Source organism: Salmo salar, chromosome ssa16 (genome assembly GCF_905237065.1).
Source record: "Salmo salar chromosome ssa16, Ssal_v3.1, whole genome shotgun sequence".
NCBI lineage: Eukaryota > Metazoa > Chordata > Actinopteri > Salmoniformes > Salmonidae > Salmo > Salmo salar.
This window is the reverse complement of record NC_059457.1, coordinates 66,096,703-66,109,024: the sequence shown is the minus strand read 5'-3', so window position 1 is coordinate 66,109,024 and position 12,322 is coordinate 66,096,703. Positions and strand designations below refer to the sequence as shown.

Genomic DNA, 12,322 nt, shown 5'->3' with positions numbered 1-12,322 from the left:
CAACCAAATCATGAGAAAACAAAAAGGTAATTACTTGACACATTGGAAATAATTGACCTGACCACTGTGACTGACCCAAAATTAAGGAAATATTTGACTCAGTGAGCATAGCCTTGCTATTGAGAAAGGCCACCGAAGGCAGACCTGGCTCTCAAGAAAAGACAGCCTATGTGCACACTGCCAACAAAATGAGGTGGAAACTGAGCTGCACTTCCTAACCTCCTGCCAAATGTATGAAAGAATTCGAACACAAATCCAATTTTGATAAACTCCCATATCTATTTATTTATTTTCCCTTTTGTACATTAACTATTTGCACATCATTACAACACTGTATATATACATAATTTGACATTTGAAATGTCTTTATTCTTTTGGAACTTTTGTGAGTGTAATGTTTACTGTTCATTTTTTATTGTTTATTTCAATTTTGTTTATTATCTATTTCACTTGCTTTGGCAATGTAAACATATGTTTCCAATGCCTATAAAGCCCTTAAATTGAATTGAAATTGAATAGATAGAGAGATGGGAGAGAAGCTAGACAGATCATTGGTATTCCAGAGGCAGCTTTTACCCAGATTATGTTGATGTTACAGAATCAAGTGGATGGTGATTGAGGAAGGTCTTTCCATGATCTGATTAAATACAAAAATGTGTAGCACATTGTGGAAAGATTTTAGAGATTAACTGGGTTGAGTGAGGAAATTACGTGCCACTTTTAATAGGTTTATTTACCTGCATTTCCCTATGCTTATCAATAAAATATTTGATTAGATACAAGTGATTTTAGATAATGAATAGGGAAGACTAGTGTTAGAGGTTCCTAAATTTGAAAGACAAAATCACCAACATATTTACAAAATGTGGTCGTTTTGCTGTGTTGTGTTTGTAGAATTATAAATGTGACTTCATTTTAAAGAGATTCCAAGTAATAGTCTGTGTTTGGAACAACTCTAATCACAGGAGACGATCACCCTCAGTGTCATGTGTTCTAGAGTCATGGGAACAGAATACAGGCCCTTCGGAACAGGCTGTGAATGCTAAATTCCACAATGATGAAAGCTGGACTGTACTAAAACCCTCTTCCTCCCTGTGGTCTCTTAGATGTTAACAACTGCTAGATGTAGTGTTAGATGTAGTGTGTGTGTGTGTGTGTGTGTGCGTGCGTGCGTGCGTGCGTGCGTGCGTGTGTGTGTGTGTGTGTCTGTGATGATCATGCACATGGGGGTTGTGTGTGATTCATGTAGGCCTATGTGTGTGTGAGATTAATGCCTCAGTCTGTCCAGTCACTGCGTGACTTTCCCCTCTTCATGAAATTAAGCCAAAGGTCTCCAATTACATGGTATTCAATCAATTCAATCTCAGGACAAGCAGCATCCCTCAAAGGTTTTCCCATGATGCAGTTGCCTGCCTCACCCACAGACAAACCCAAAGTCAACTCAAAAGACTGCCTGGGCGGTGATGTCATTCGCTCCTATGGCTAGAGCAGGAGATGTTTGGGAGTGTGGTGTGTTCCGTGTTGAGGTGTGACCAGTGCACCTTTATAATTTAACATTGTCTGAGCTTGCAGGATAACATATGGCCCATAGATTACTTTAGTACCACAGGGAAATCTAGCACCTGTAAACGCACAAACCTCTTCAGTGTAAAATGTAATCCTTTTACCATACATGGGAAACAATGTCTGGGGAATAACTGCTAGGGCATTGTTGAGTGAGGGCTAGTTTCAACAGTTCAAACTGAAGAGCCCTCACAACAGTACAGTGGCTGGCAGCCAGATGTTGCCAATGACATAAGGTAATTTAAACAAATTGAAATGTTTAACCAAAGACTCAGTAAAGGGTATTTCAAAAGAGGACAGCAACATCCATATGCTGATGTTGTTGATTATGACGTACAGCCACTATGCTGTCATAAATGCGTCATAAATGCGGTCTGCGCATAAACTAAACTATGATTTAAACTATGATTTTATAATAACTCACACTGTATCTTGCAGGCAGCGTGTGTTATGCCGAGTTCATGTGCTAGTCTTATCTAGGAAACTCGTACATTTCCGACAAGCTAACTGAATGAATGCGGCACGTGTATAACTACAACCAGTTAGCAAGTTTGAAATTTCAGAGTTTTGACCAGCAACTAAACGCGGCATAACGTCGAGCGGCAACTTCTCCACAAAAGGGCTTCACAGTGAAGTCACACCAAACCAGCAAGTTACTTCCTTGGAGATGACGGTCGCGCACCGTCGTTAAGGAACACCACTATGCGTAATACAGGCCAACAATGAATTCAGGACATTGAAGAGGTTTCGTTGGTAATAGGTGTTTTATCAGCAATAGTTACAATGCCTCAAAACCACAGAACGTTTCGTCTGATTGGCCTCCAAGGTAGATATAATCCTTGGCTACATTCAAATAAGCGTGCCTATTGCAGCGTCGTAAAGTGGCTTGCGTGCATTTATAAAGTGCCTTTTAATTTTATATAAGTGAGCAGTTAGTAGCCTACCTTTCGTTTCGCGATAATATCACTTATCCATGTCTTCTAACTTTCCTAGCTGCATTGAAAGAGTATGGACATCAAAGTGTCTTGGAGAAAATGTCTGATTGGAACAAGGTTGAACTTGTGGTCAATGGAGAATGTGTCTATACATGTAGCATAAAACAGCTGGAGTTTGGTAAATTCAATGTAGATACTGTAGATTACTCTATCAAATTGTACAGAATCTTACCTGTGGTCAATTATAACAAATATATCGTTTTCACAGACTGAGGTAAGCATATTGTAACTGAATGCACATGGATGTAACCCTTGTCCACTCTCTGATTGTAATCACATCTGTGAAAAACCTCATTCTAGAGCAGGGGTATTCAACCTGGAGTCTGCTAGCCCTCTAGCGGTCAGCGAAAAATATATCAATACAGCAACAAAAACGTCGATACATATTTTTTTTAAATAGTATTGCTAGCAACAACAGAATAAACACATTTTGAATTACATACCTACAGTAGGAAATAGGACAATATCTTATTTCTAATGATGTCAACTTTATTTCTCAGCTGCCAATTACACACAGGGGAGAACTGGGACGAAAGTAACTATTTTGTTTTTGTTTCTAATTACTGAGAGATCGATAGAGCTAGAGACACCATACTGTATGACAAACAATTTATGTGTCCTCTACCATTAGCAACTGTAATTTCATTTCTATGGTAAATTAGTTGAAATTAAATAGACCGAGAACAGAACGACCGCAATATTACTTTTGTACCTGCTGGTGGGGCGGGACTAACACAGCCTTGGGACAGAAGTAACAGTTGGCGAGAAGTGCACAATATTTGTCTCATCTCCATGTTTCTGGGTTGTAATTCTCATTAATTTCAACCAATGTACTATCAGCCATAATTTCATGTTTGTGCCAATTTGAATAAGTAATGCTATAGGTTCAACATTTATGAAAATTAACCATGCGTCAACATCGCAATGATGCGAAACCACAATAGTTTGCCTTACAATATTAATCGGACTAAAATGCATCACATAATAGCTCTATTAAGCATGATTTTCTAATCTCACTTGAATAAGAACGTAGTAGAATATGTTTTTCACAATTTCCAGTTACTAGTCATGCTATGCTCCAATTGTCCTTGTCATGCGTGCTCCTCGTGTCTTGATAGAATAAATGTCTTTATTCTCTTCTAAAAAGGCATCCTCATCATGCTTATCATATTTCCATGGCTTGATACAAGGTTATTGACCCCCAGAATCATAAAGATATGTTTAACCACTATGTCACGTCCTGACCAGTGAAAAGGATAGCCATAGTAGTATGGGCAGGGGGTTTTGTTTTGTATGTTTTGGGGTTGGTTTGTTTCTAGGGGAATTTGTTCTAGTTTTCTGTTTCTATGTTTCATTTTCCATGTGTGGCCGAGTATGGTTTCCAATCAGAGGCAGGTGTCTTTCGTTGTCTCTGATTGGAAGCCATACTTAGGCAGCCTGTTTTCCTGTGGGGTGTGGGTGGTTATTTTCTGTTTAGTTGTTTTACCTGACGGAACTGTTGGTCGTTGTTATTTTGCTGTTTAAGTGTTCTCATATAATAAATTAAGAATGAGCACTCAACACGCTGCACCTTGGTCTGTTCACTACGACGCTTGTGACACACTAACCTGTTGATAAAAGCTTATGTGAGAAGCTGATCCATCAAGCCAATTGATTAACGCATAATTCTAATGATGTCATATATAATTTTCAAACATTCAGTCACTTGTTGATATTTTGCTGACATTATAAAAGCAATATGAACTAGAGGAGACAATGACCTGTGTTCAAATGCATTTTATTTTATTCCAGGTCATCAGTTTACATTGTGTTACTTTCGTCTCACCCGTCTCTCCTGTAACTTCTCCCAGGCTTACACCGAAAACTAGCTAGCATGATACTTGAAACCTATGACGTTATTTAGTCACTAGTCACTAAAATTACATACACTACATGACCAAAAGTATGTGGACACCTGCTCCTCGAACATCTCATTCTAAAATCATGGGCATTAATATGGAGTTGGTCCCCCCGTTGATGCCATAACAGCCTCCACTCTTCTGGGAAGGCTTTCCACTAGACATTGGAACATTGCTGCAGGGACTTGCTTCCATTAGTGAGGTTGGGCACTGATGTTGGGCGATTAGGCCTTCCAATTCATCCCAAAGGTGTTCGATGGGGTTGAGGTCAGGGATTTGTGCAGGCCAGTCAAGTTCTTCCACACCAATCTCGACAAACCATTTCTGTATGGACCTCGCTTTGTGCATGGGTGCATTTTCATGCTGAAACAGGAATGGGCCTTCCCCAAACTGTTGCCACAAAGTTGGAAGCACAGAATCATTTAGAACATCATTGTATGCTGTAGCGTTAAGATTTCCGTTCACTAGAACTAAGGGGCCTAACCCGAACCATGACAAACAGCCCCAGACCATTATTCCTCCTCCACCAAACTTTACAGTTTGCATTATGCATTGGTGCAGGTAGCGTTCTCCTGGCTTCTGCCAAACCCCGATTTTTTAGTCGAACTGCCAGATGGTGAAGCATGATTCATCACTCCAGAGAACTCGCTTCCACTGCTCCAGAGTCCAATGGTGGCGAGCTTTACACCACTCCAGCCGACGCTTGGCATTGCGCATGGTGATCTTAGGCTTGTGTGCGTCTGCTCAGCCATGGAAACCCATTTCATGAAGCTCCTGACGAACAGTTATTGTGCTGACGTTGCTTCCAGAGGCAGTTTGGAACTCAGTAGGGAGTGTTGCAACCGAGGACAGGCAATGTTTACGTGCTATGCGCTACAGCACTCGGCTGTCCTGTTCTGTGAGCTTGTGTGGCCTATCACTTTGCAGCAGAGCCGTTGTTGCTCCTAGACGTTTCTACTTCACAATAACAGCACTTATAGTTGACCGGGGAAGGTCTAGTAGGGCAGAAATTTGACGAACTGACTTGTTGGAAAGGTGGCACATTGAAAGTCACTGAGCTTTTCAGTAAGGCCATTCTACTGCCAATGTTTGTCAATGGAGATTGCATGGTTGTGTGCTCAATTTCATACACCTGTCAGCAATGGGTGTGGCTGAAATAGCCAAAACCCCTAATTTGAAGGGGTGTCCACATACTTTTGTACATATAGTGTATAATTTTGGGAGATCAAAATAATGAAAAACTATCAACCAAATCTATTCATTTTAAAATGTTGATTACTTGTCCTTTACATTATCATTCACCTAACAAGATGTGACACATTTGTTTTTTGCTAACGTATGATGGAGGTCCCTTGGTCGCCAATTTGCCTGGGAGGGGGTCTCTGGGCAAGAAAAGGTTGAAAACCCCTCTTCTAGAGTCATCTATATGAAGCCATCTTCATAGAGGGTTCTGATTAATCAGATTGTCAAAGTCACTGATTATGATGTCACAGTAGCATTGAGTGCATTATGTTTATAGCGTAACAGTCCTTTATTCTGCCTTCCACAGGACGAGATGGGAAACTGGGCCCCCTATGCAAGGAGGCCGTCACTGCTGTGCAGAATGCATGCTGAGATACACCCACACTCTACCAGGAGATTGGTCAAGGGGATGAATCTAGGCTAATCTAATAGTAAACCTGAAGAGAAACACAGCAACAGATACTTTTGTATTTTTTTATGACAAACATTGCAGTACCATACAATAGTATTCTCCAGCATTAAGTCAAGTGTTGTTGTATTTATTGCTACATAATCTCGGGGACCCAGAATCAAATCTGGCGTGTATGCTGGTCATCTCAACAGTCTGTCGTGAGAGACTGCAACATGTTAATTGCAACATGCAGTCATTATAGTTTCTTCTGGTTTTTATTTTATGGTGATTGACTGTGCTATAGTTAAAATATCCTTGTCGGTATTATCTCAGACAATGCTGTGTCTGGTCCCTGTCTGAAAACGTACATTTAAAAAACCCATAGAATTCCCTTGACCTTTGACATACTACCCTTAGATCTGCTTCTTGTGGTCTCTCTCATCTGAATATGATTACTTCTGCAATCTATTCTCAATTAGCCTTATGGGAGGGATTGTGCACTAATAGAATCATACCCTATCGGTCAAACCACAGATCAAATTAGCAGACCAAATTTGCACTGCTAGCAAAATCCAAATGGTCATGCAACCACTGCCACACAGTCACAGTCTGGATGTGTCCCAAATTGCACCCTATTCTCTATGTAGTGCACTATGAAGGGAATATGGGGCCATTTAGGACGCCACCTCTGAGGTTAGGCTCAAAGTCAGCTTCAAAGTTAACCAAAAACATATGGAGGTGCTTATAGGGGTTCATGGCACTTATCATATTTCATTTCAATGCAATCAAGGCGTCCCACACACACACACAAAATACACACATTTAAATACAGTACACCTTCTCTAGGCCTACGTGATTGTCCTCTAAACTTTATGAATGCTTTATTACTAAAAGCAGCCAGCTTAGAGCACTTTCTTCTTGGGAGAATATAAGACAACCAAAAGAAAACCTTGTCCCCATCTTCTGAAAGAGCCGAGATGATTACCTCCTTTTCTTCCTGTGAGGCAACAGTTTATGCATCCCAAATGTCACCCTATTCCCTATATAGTGCACTACTTTTGACCAGAGCCAGTAGAAGTAGTGCACTATATAGTGAATAGGGTGCCATTCGGGACAAAGAGTGTCTAGCACTGAAATATATTGAAGGGGGATTAAACAAAACGAAACAAACTGAAATATATATGTTTCTTTCCTCACGCTTCCACCCAAGTTATTGCCTGAAGCTCCTGTTTTTAACGGTGCATGCAGTTTGTTAGAGTTTCAACCTGGCTAGGTGGACAGCACAGTTAATGTACCTGACAGCAAAGCTATGGAATTCTGAGAAAACATCTGCGTGTCAAATGAAAGAGATTGTCAAAGCAAATAGACTCAGGCAGTATTGAAACTCTTTATGAGTGTTATTGTGATGTCAATGCTATTGAATAACTGGTAGAGAATACAGCCAACTGGCCCCACTGATTAGTCAATTTTAGTGCAGCCTTAAGTTATGTAAGGCTGCTGTTGTTCTCCAAATGGGAAGATGAAGGACTGGAACAGACTGGACAAGAGAGATAGTGAGCTGGAAGGTGGAATGGGAAGGTGGGCTTGTTACTGTAAGTAGCCTATATACGTTTTGGAAGAAGTTACTATTCTATTTAGTTAGAGGTTGTGTTTAGTCTTTCAGGATAGCGTTAACAGTTCTGCACTGACCTTATATCTCCTTAGCCTTGGTAGGCCTACACAGCCATTCCCAGACCCTCACAGTGAGGGCTACCATTCTCTCATAGGACAATAGTGGTGTACAAGCCTATAGATGAATATTGCTCCAACAACATCTATGAATAGGATCCCTGAGGCCAATATTACTTCGTCTTTCCCTAGCTTCCCTAGTCTCTGGAGTCTATGCAAGACTAGCATGACCCCTATAGGGCTGTTGGAGTTGTGTGACTTTAACTTAGACCAGGAAAAGTGCTTTATTTAAAAAGCCACAGTACCCTCTAGTGGCAACATAAACACAATTTAAAACCTTCCAGATATTTCCAGCGTAACATCAAAATAAGGAATGCATTTCAACTTGAATTTAATAGCCACATTTTTTTATGAAATTGGAATCAAGTTTATTTTTATTTTCTGTGTCCTTTCGTTGTAAAAAAAATAAAAAATAAACTTTGATTCCAATTTCATTAAAAAAAGAAACTGTTAGAGTGGTGGCCTACACTACATACATAACACACATACACATGAACATGAGTATACAGTACTATTGCTACAGTATCTTGCCACACAAAACAAGCTTCTAATCTAAGAATCGGTCCAGTTTCTTCTGGATGTTGTCGAAGGCGTCTTTGCCAAGGTCGTCAGCCTGGCCCTCCTCCCACAGCTTGCGCTGCTCCAGATCATCCTCCTCTGTCTCTGCAGCACTCTACAAGGAAATAACCGAATGTTAAAAACCAAGATTATGTAATAGATTAGGAACCAAGATGATACATTATGCTAGAAATAACCAAGATGATAACAAAAATAGATTAGACAGACATTCCATTCACCATCAGTCAGAAGAGTAATGAAAAATGAAAGATGGAGACATGAGGGACGTTAAAATAAAAAAGTAAGGAATGGTTACCAGGAGGCCTTGAAGCAATACCATGTGTGATATTTTGTTGTAAGGTCAAAGATGTTTACATCTAGACGTTCCGCTAGCGGAACACCACTCCAATATCCAATGATAGGGCGTGGCGCGAAATACAAACTCCTCGAAAATCCGAAAACTTCCATTTTTCAAACATATGACTATTTTACACCATTTTAAAGACAAGACTCTCCTTTATCTAACCACACTGTCCGATTTCAAAAAGGCTTTACAACGAAAGCAAAACAGATTATGTCAGCAGAGTACCCAGCCAGAAATAATCAGACACCCATTTTTCAAGCTAGCGTATAATGTCACAAAACCACAGCTAAATGCAGCACTAACCTTTGATGATCTTCATCAGATGACACTCCTAGGACATTATGTTATACAATACATGCATGTTTTGTTCAATCAAGTACATATTTATATAAAAAAAACAGCTTTTTACATTAGCATGTGACGTTCAGAACTAGCATTCCCTCCGAACACTTCCGGTGAATTTACTAAATTACTCACGATAAACGTTCACAAAAAACATAACATTTATTTTAAGAATTATAGATACAGAACTCCTTTATGCAATCGCGGTGTCCGATTTTAAAATAGCTTTTCGGTGAAAGCACATTTTGCAATATTCTGAGTAGATAGCTCGCCATCACGGGCTAGCTAATTTGACACCCACCAAGTTTGGTACTCACCAAACTCAGATTTACTATAAGAAAAATTGGATTACCTTTGCTGTTCTTCGTCAGAATGCACTCCCAGGACTTCTACTTCAACAACAAATGTTGGTTTGGTTCCAAATAATCCATAGTTATATCCAAATAGCGGCGTTTTGTTCGTGCGTTCAAGACACTATCCGAAGGGTAACGAAGGGTGACGTGCGGACGCGTATCGTGACAAAAAAATTCAAAATATTCCATTACCGTACTTCGAAGCATGTCAAACGCTGTTTAAAATCAATTTTTATGCGATTTTTCTCGTAAAATAGCGATAATATTCCGACCGGGAGTCGTTGTTTTCGTTCATAGACTGAAAAAGTAAAATGGACTCTTCACGTGCATGCGCACACCGGTCTCATTGTTCTCAGATCGACCACTTACCAAATGCGCTACTGTTTTTCAGCCAGTAACTGCAGAGTCATCATTCAACGTTCTGGCGCCTTCTGAGAGCCTATGGGAGCCTTAGAAAGTGTCACGTTACAGCAGAGATCCTCTGTTTTGGATAGAGATGACAAAGAAGGCCAAGAAATGGTCAGACAGTGTACTTCCTGTACAGAATCTTCTCAGGTTTTGGCCTGCCATTTGAGTTCTGTTATACTCACAGACACCTTTCAAACAGTTTTAGAAACTTTGGAGTGTTTTCTATCCAAAGCCACTAATTATATGCATATTCTAGTTTCTGGGCAGGAGTAATAACCAGATTAAATCGGGTACGTTTTTTATCCGGCCGTGAAAATACTGCCCCCTATCCATAACAAGTTAATACTGTTGTGCACCAGCAGAGGGTGTTACTACAGTAGAATGTGTATTCTGCCAACAATTTCTGTAATGTTGACCATTTAAACATGGAAGATAGATCGATCATTTCTTAAATCAGTTCCTAATAGTAGGTTTTAAATATTCTCTGAGTGTACAAAACATTCGGAACACCTTCCTAATATTGATTTGCAAGAACAACCTCAATTCATTGGGGCATGGACACTACAAGGTGTTGGAAGCGTTCCACAGGCAGGCTGGCCCATGTTGTCTCCAATGCTTTCCACAGTTGTGTCAAGTTGGCTGGATGTCCTCTAGGGCGTGGACCATTCTTGATACACATGTGAAACTGTTGAAGGTGAAATATCCAGCAGCGTTGCAGTTCTTGACACACTCAAACCAGTGCGCCAGACATTTATTACCATAGCCCGTTCAAAGGCACTTAAATCCATGTCTCAATTGTCTTTAACCTGTCTCCTCCCATTCATAAGTGATTGAAGTGGATTTAACAAGTGACATCAATAAGAGATCATAGCTTTCACCTGGATTGACCTGGTCAATCTATGTCAAGAGCAGGTGTTCCTAATGTTTTGTACACTCAGTATATGTTAGTGTAGACAGGTGACATACAGGTTCAGTGGCAGGATCCTCCATGGGGTTGAAGGCTGTGTCAGTGACCTCTGACCCCTCCTCACTGGGTCCAGATGGGTCTCCAGCTCCTCCCTTAGAGTGGGTAATTATTACCCACTAATTGGTTTACACCGGGTTGCAAGTATTGACTAAAATGGCCTCAATCATATTGGTCCCTGATTCAGATTTCAATAGGGGTTGAGAAAGAATTTTAGTCACTTTCTCACACGATTTCTTCCTATGACGCATTGACATTGACAGGGCGTGCACAGCCTCTAGAATCACAACCTTAGTTGTACCAGTGCGATAACCTTAAATTCTCTCAATTCTTACCAGTTGAGCAAAAACCCTGAAGCTGATCGGAATTCGTAACCAGGTTAAAGAGATAACAGAATTAACAACTAATACTTACCACTTCCAAAATCCCTCAGACACCTAAGTCATAACTAATTAATAATCATAATGAATAGATAATGCATAGGCAAAAGCTCAATATCACCTTTTGTTAAATACTAACCATTTCTCCTGGCTTTGTGGGTAATCGGGCCTCTTCTCCCTTTCCTCTGTGAGCAGAGTGACTTCTCGGAGTAATAATTCTGTGAGGTTCTCTATCAACGACACTGTAGCTTCTCTAACCTTTGGCTTCTCCTCTCCCCTTTGGCTTTTCTTCTTCTCTTCCCTTTGGCTTCTCTTCTTCTCTCCCCTTTTTATTTCCCCTTTGTCTTCTCTTCTTCTCTCCCCTGGCTCTGTGAAAGAGGTGTGATGGTGTGTACTGTTGAGAACCACCTAAGGTACGTTGGAAGAGGTGTGTAGAGAGGAGAAGAGTAGGGGGACAAGAGTACTGGACTCTCATCTCTCTCTGTGGTACGTTTGCATAAGAACAACAGACATGGGAAAAGACACACATTCTCTATAGGATGTACCTTGTATTCCAACTATGCAGTTGGACTACTACTTTAAATCAAACATTAAAATTGATTTGCTAGTAAAGATCAAGCTTTGACATTGTAAGATTGGTTCCTTGGTTTTAAAACAAATCCATTATTGAGTGGGTGTTTATATTAGAGACAAGTGGTGTCTCGGGAGATTTCAGTACACTCACGAGTGTGTCTGCGTCCAGGAACACACATTTGCTGTATTGGGTGAGGGTCCAACAGTGGAGCTTGGTAAAAGTGACCCCCAGTTCTGGTTGTCCCAGCCAAGATAGATGTGCTTGGTCTCCACTGTCCAGCATGTCCACCTGGACCTGGTCAAACCCATGGCCCAGGGCAGCCCTATCGGGAGAGAACACAGGATTTACTACAACTACAATCAGATTTTACATGACTTCAATACACAAAAAATACACTAGCTCCGCAGTGCACTCAGGATTGCAAAAGACTCCATCCAGTGAATCTAATACCCCCTTAACTGATGAGAGACAAAATACTGCATTTGTCTGATTTTTCAAGGACCTCTGTCACAGACAGAGTATAACTTCCATTCAAATTCGAATAGTTCATGCATCACTCTCC

General features: G+C 40.5%; 1 long non-coding RNA gene across 1 annotated transcript; it reads left to right on the top strand.

Moving 5' to 3' along the window:
* The first annotated feature begins 1,240 nt into the window (after window positions 1–1,240).
* LOC106574271 (uncharacterized) lies at window positions 1,241–6,213 on the top strand. Its single transcript, XR_001321504.2, has 2 exons — window positions 1,241–2,389; window positions 6,006–6,213. It is a non-coding gene; the product is annotated as an uncharacterized lncRNA (long non-coding RNA).
* Window positions 6,214–12,322: the final 6,109 nt, after the last annotated feature.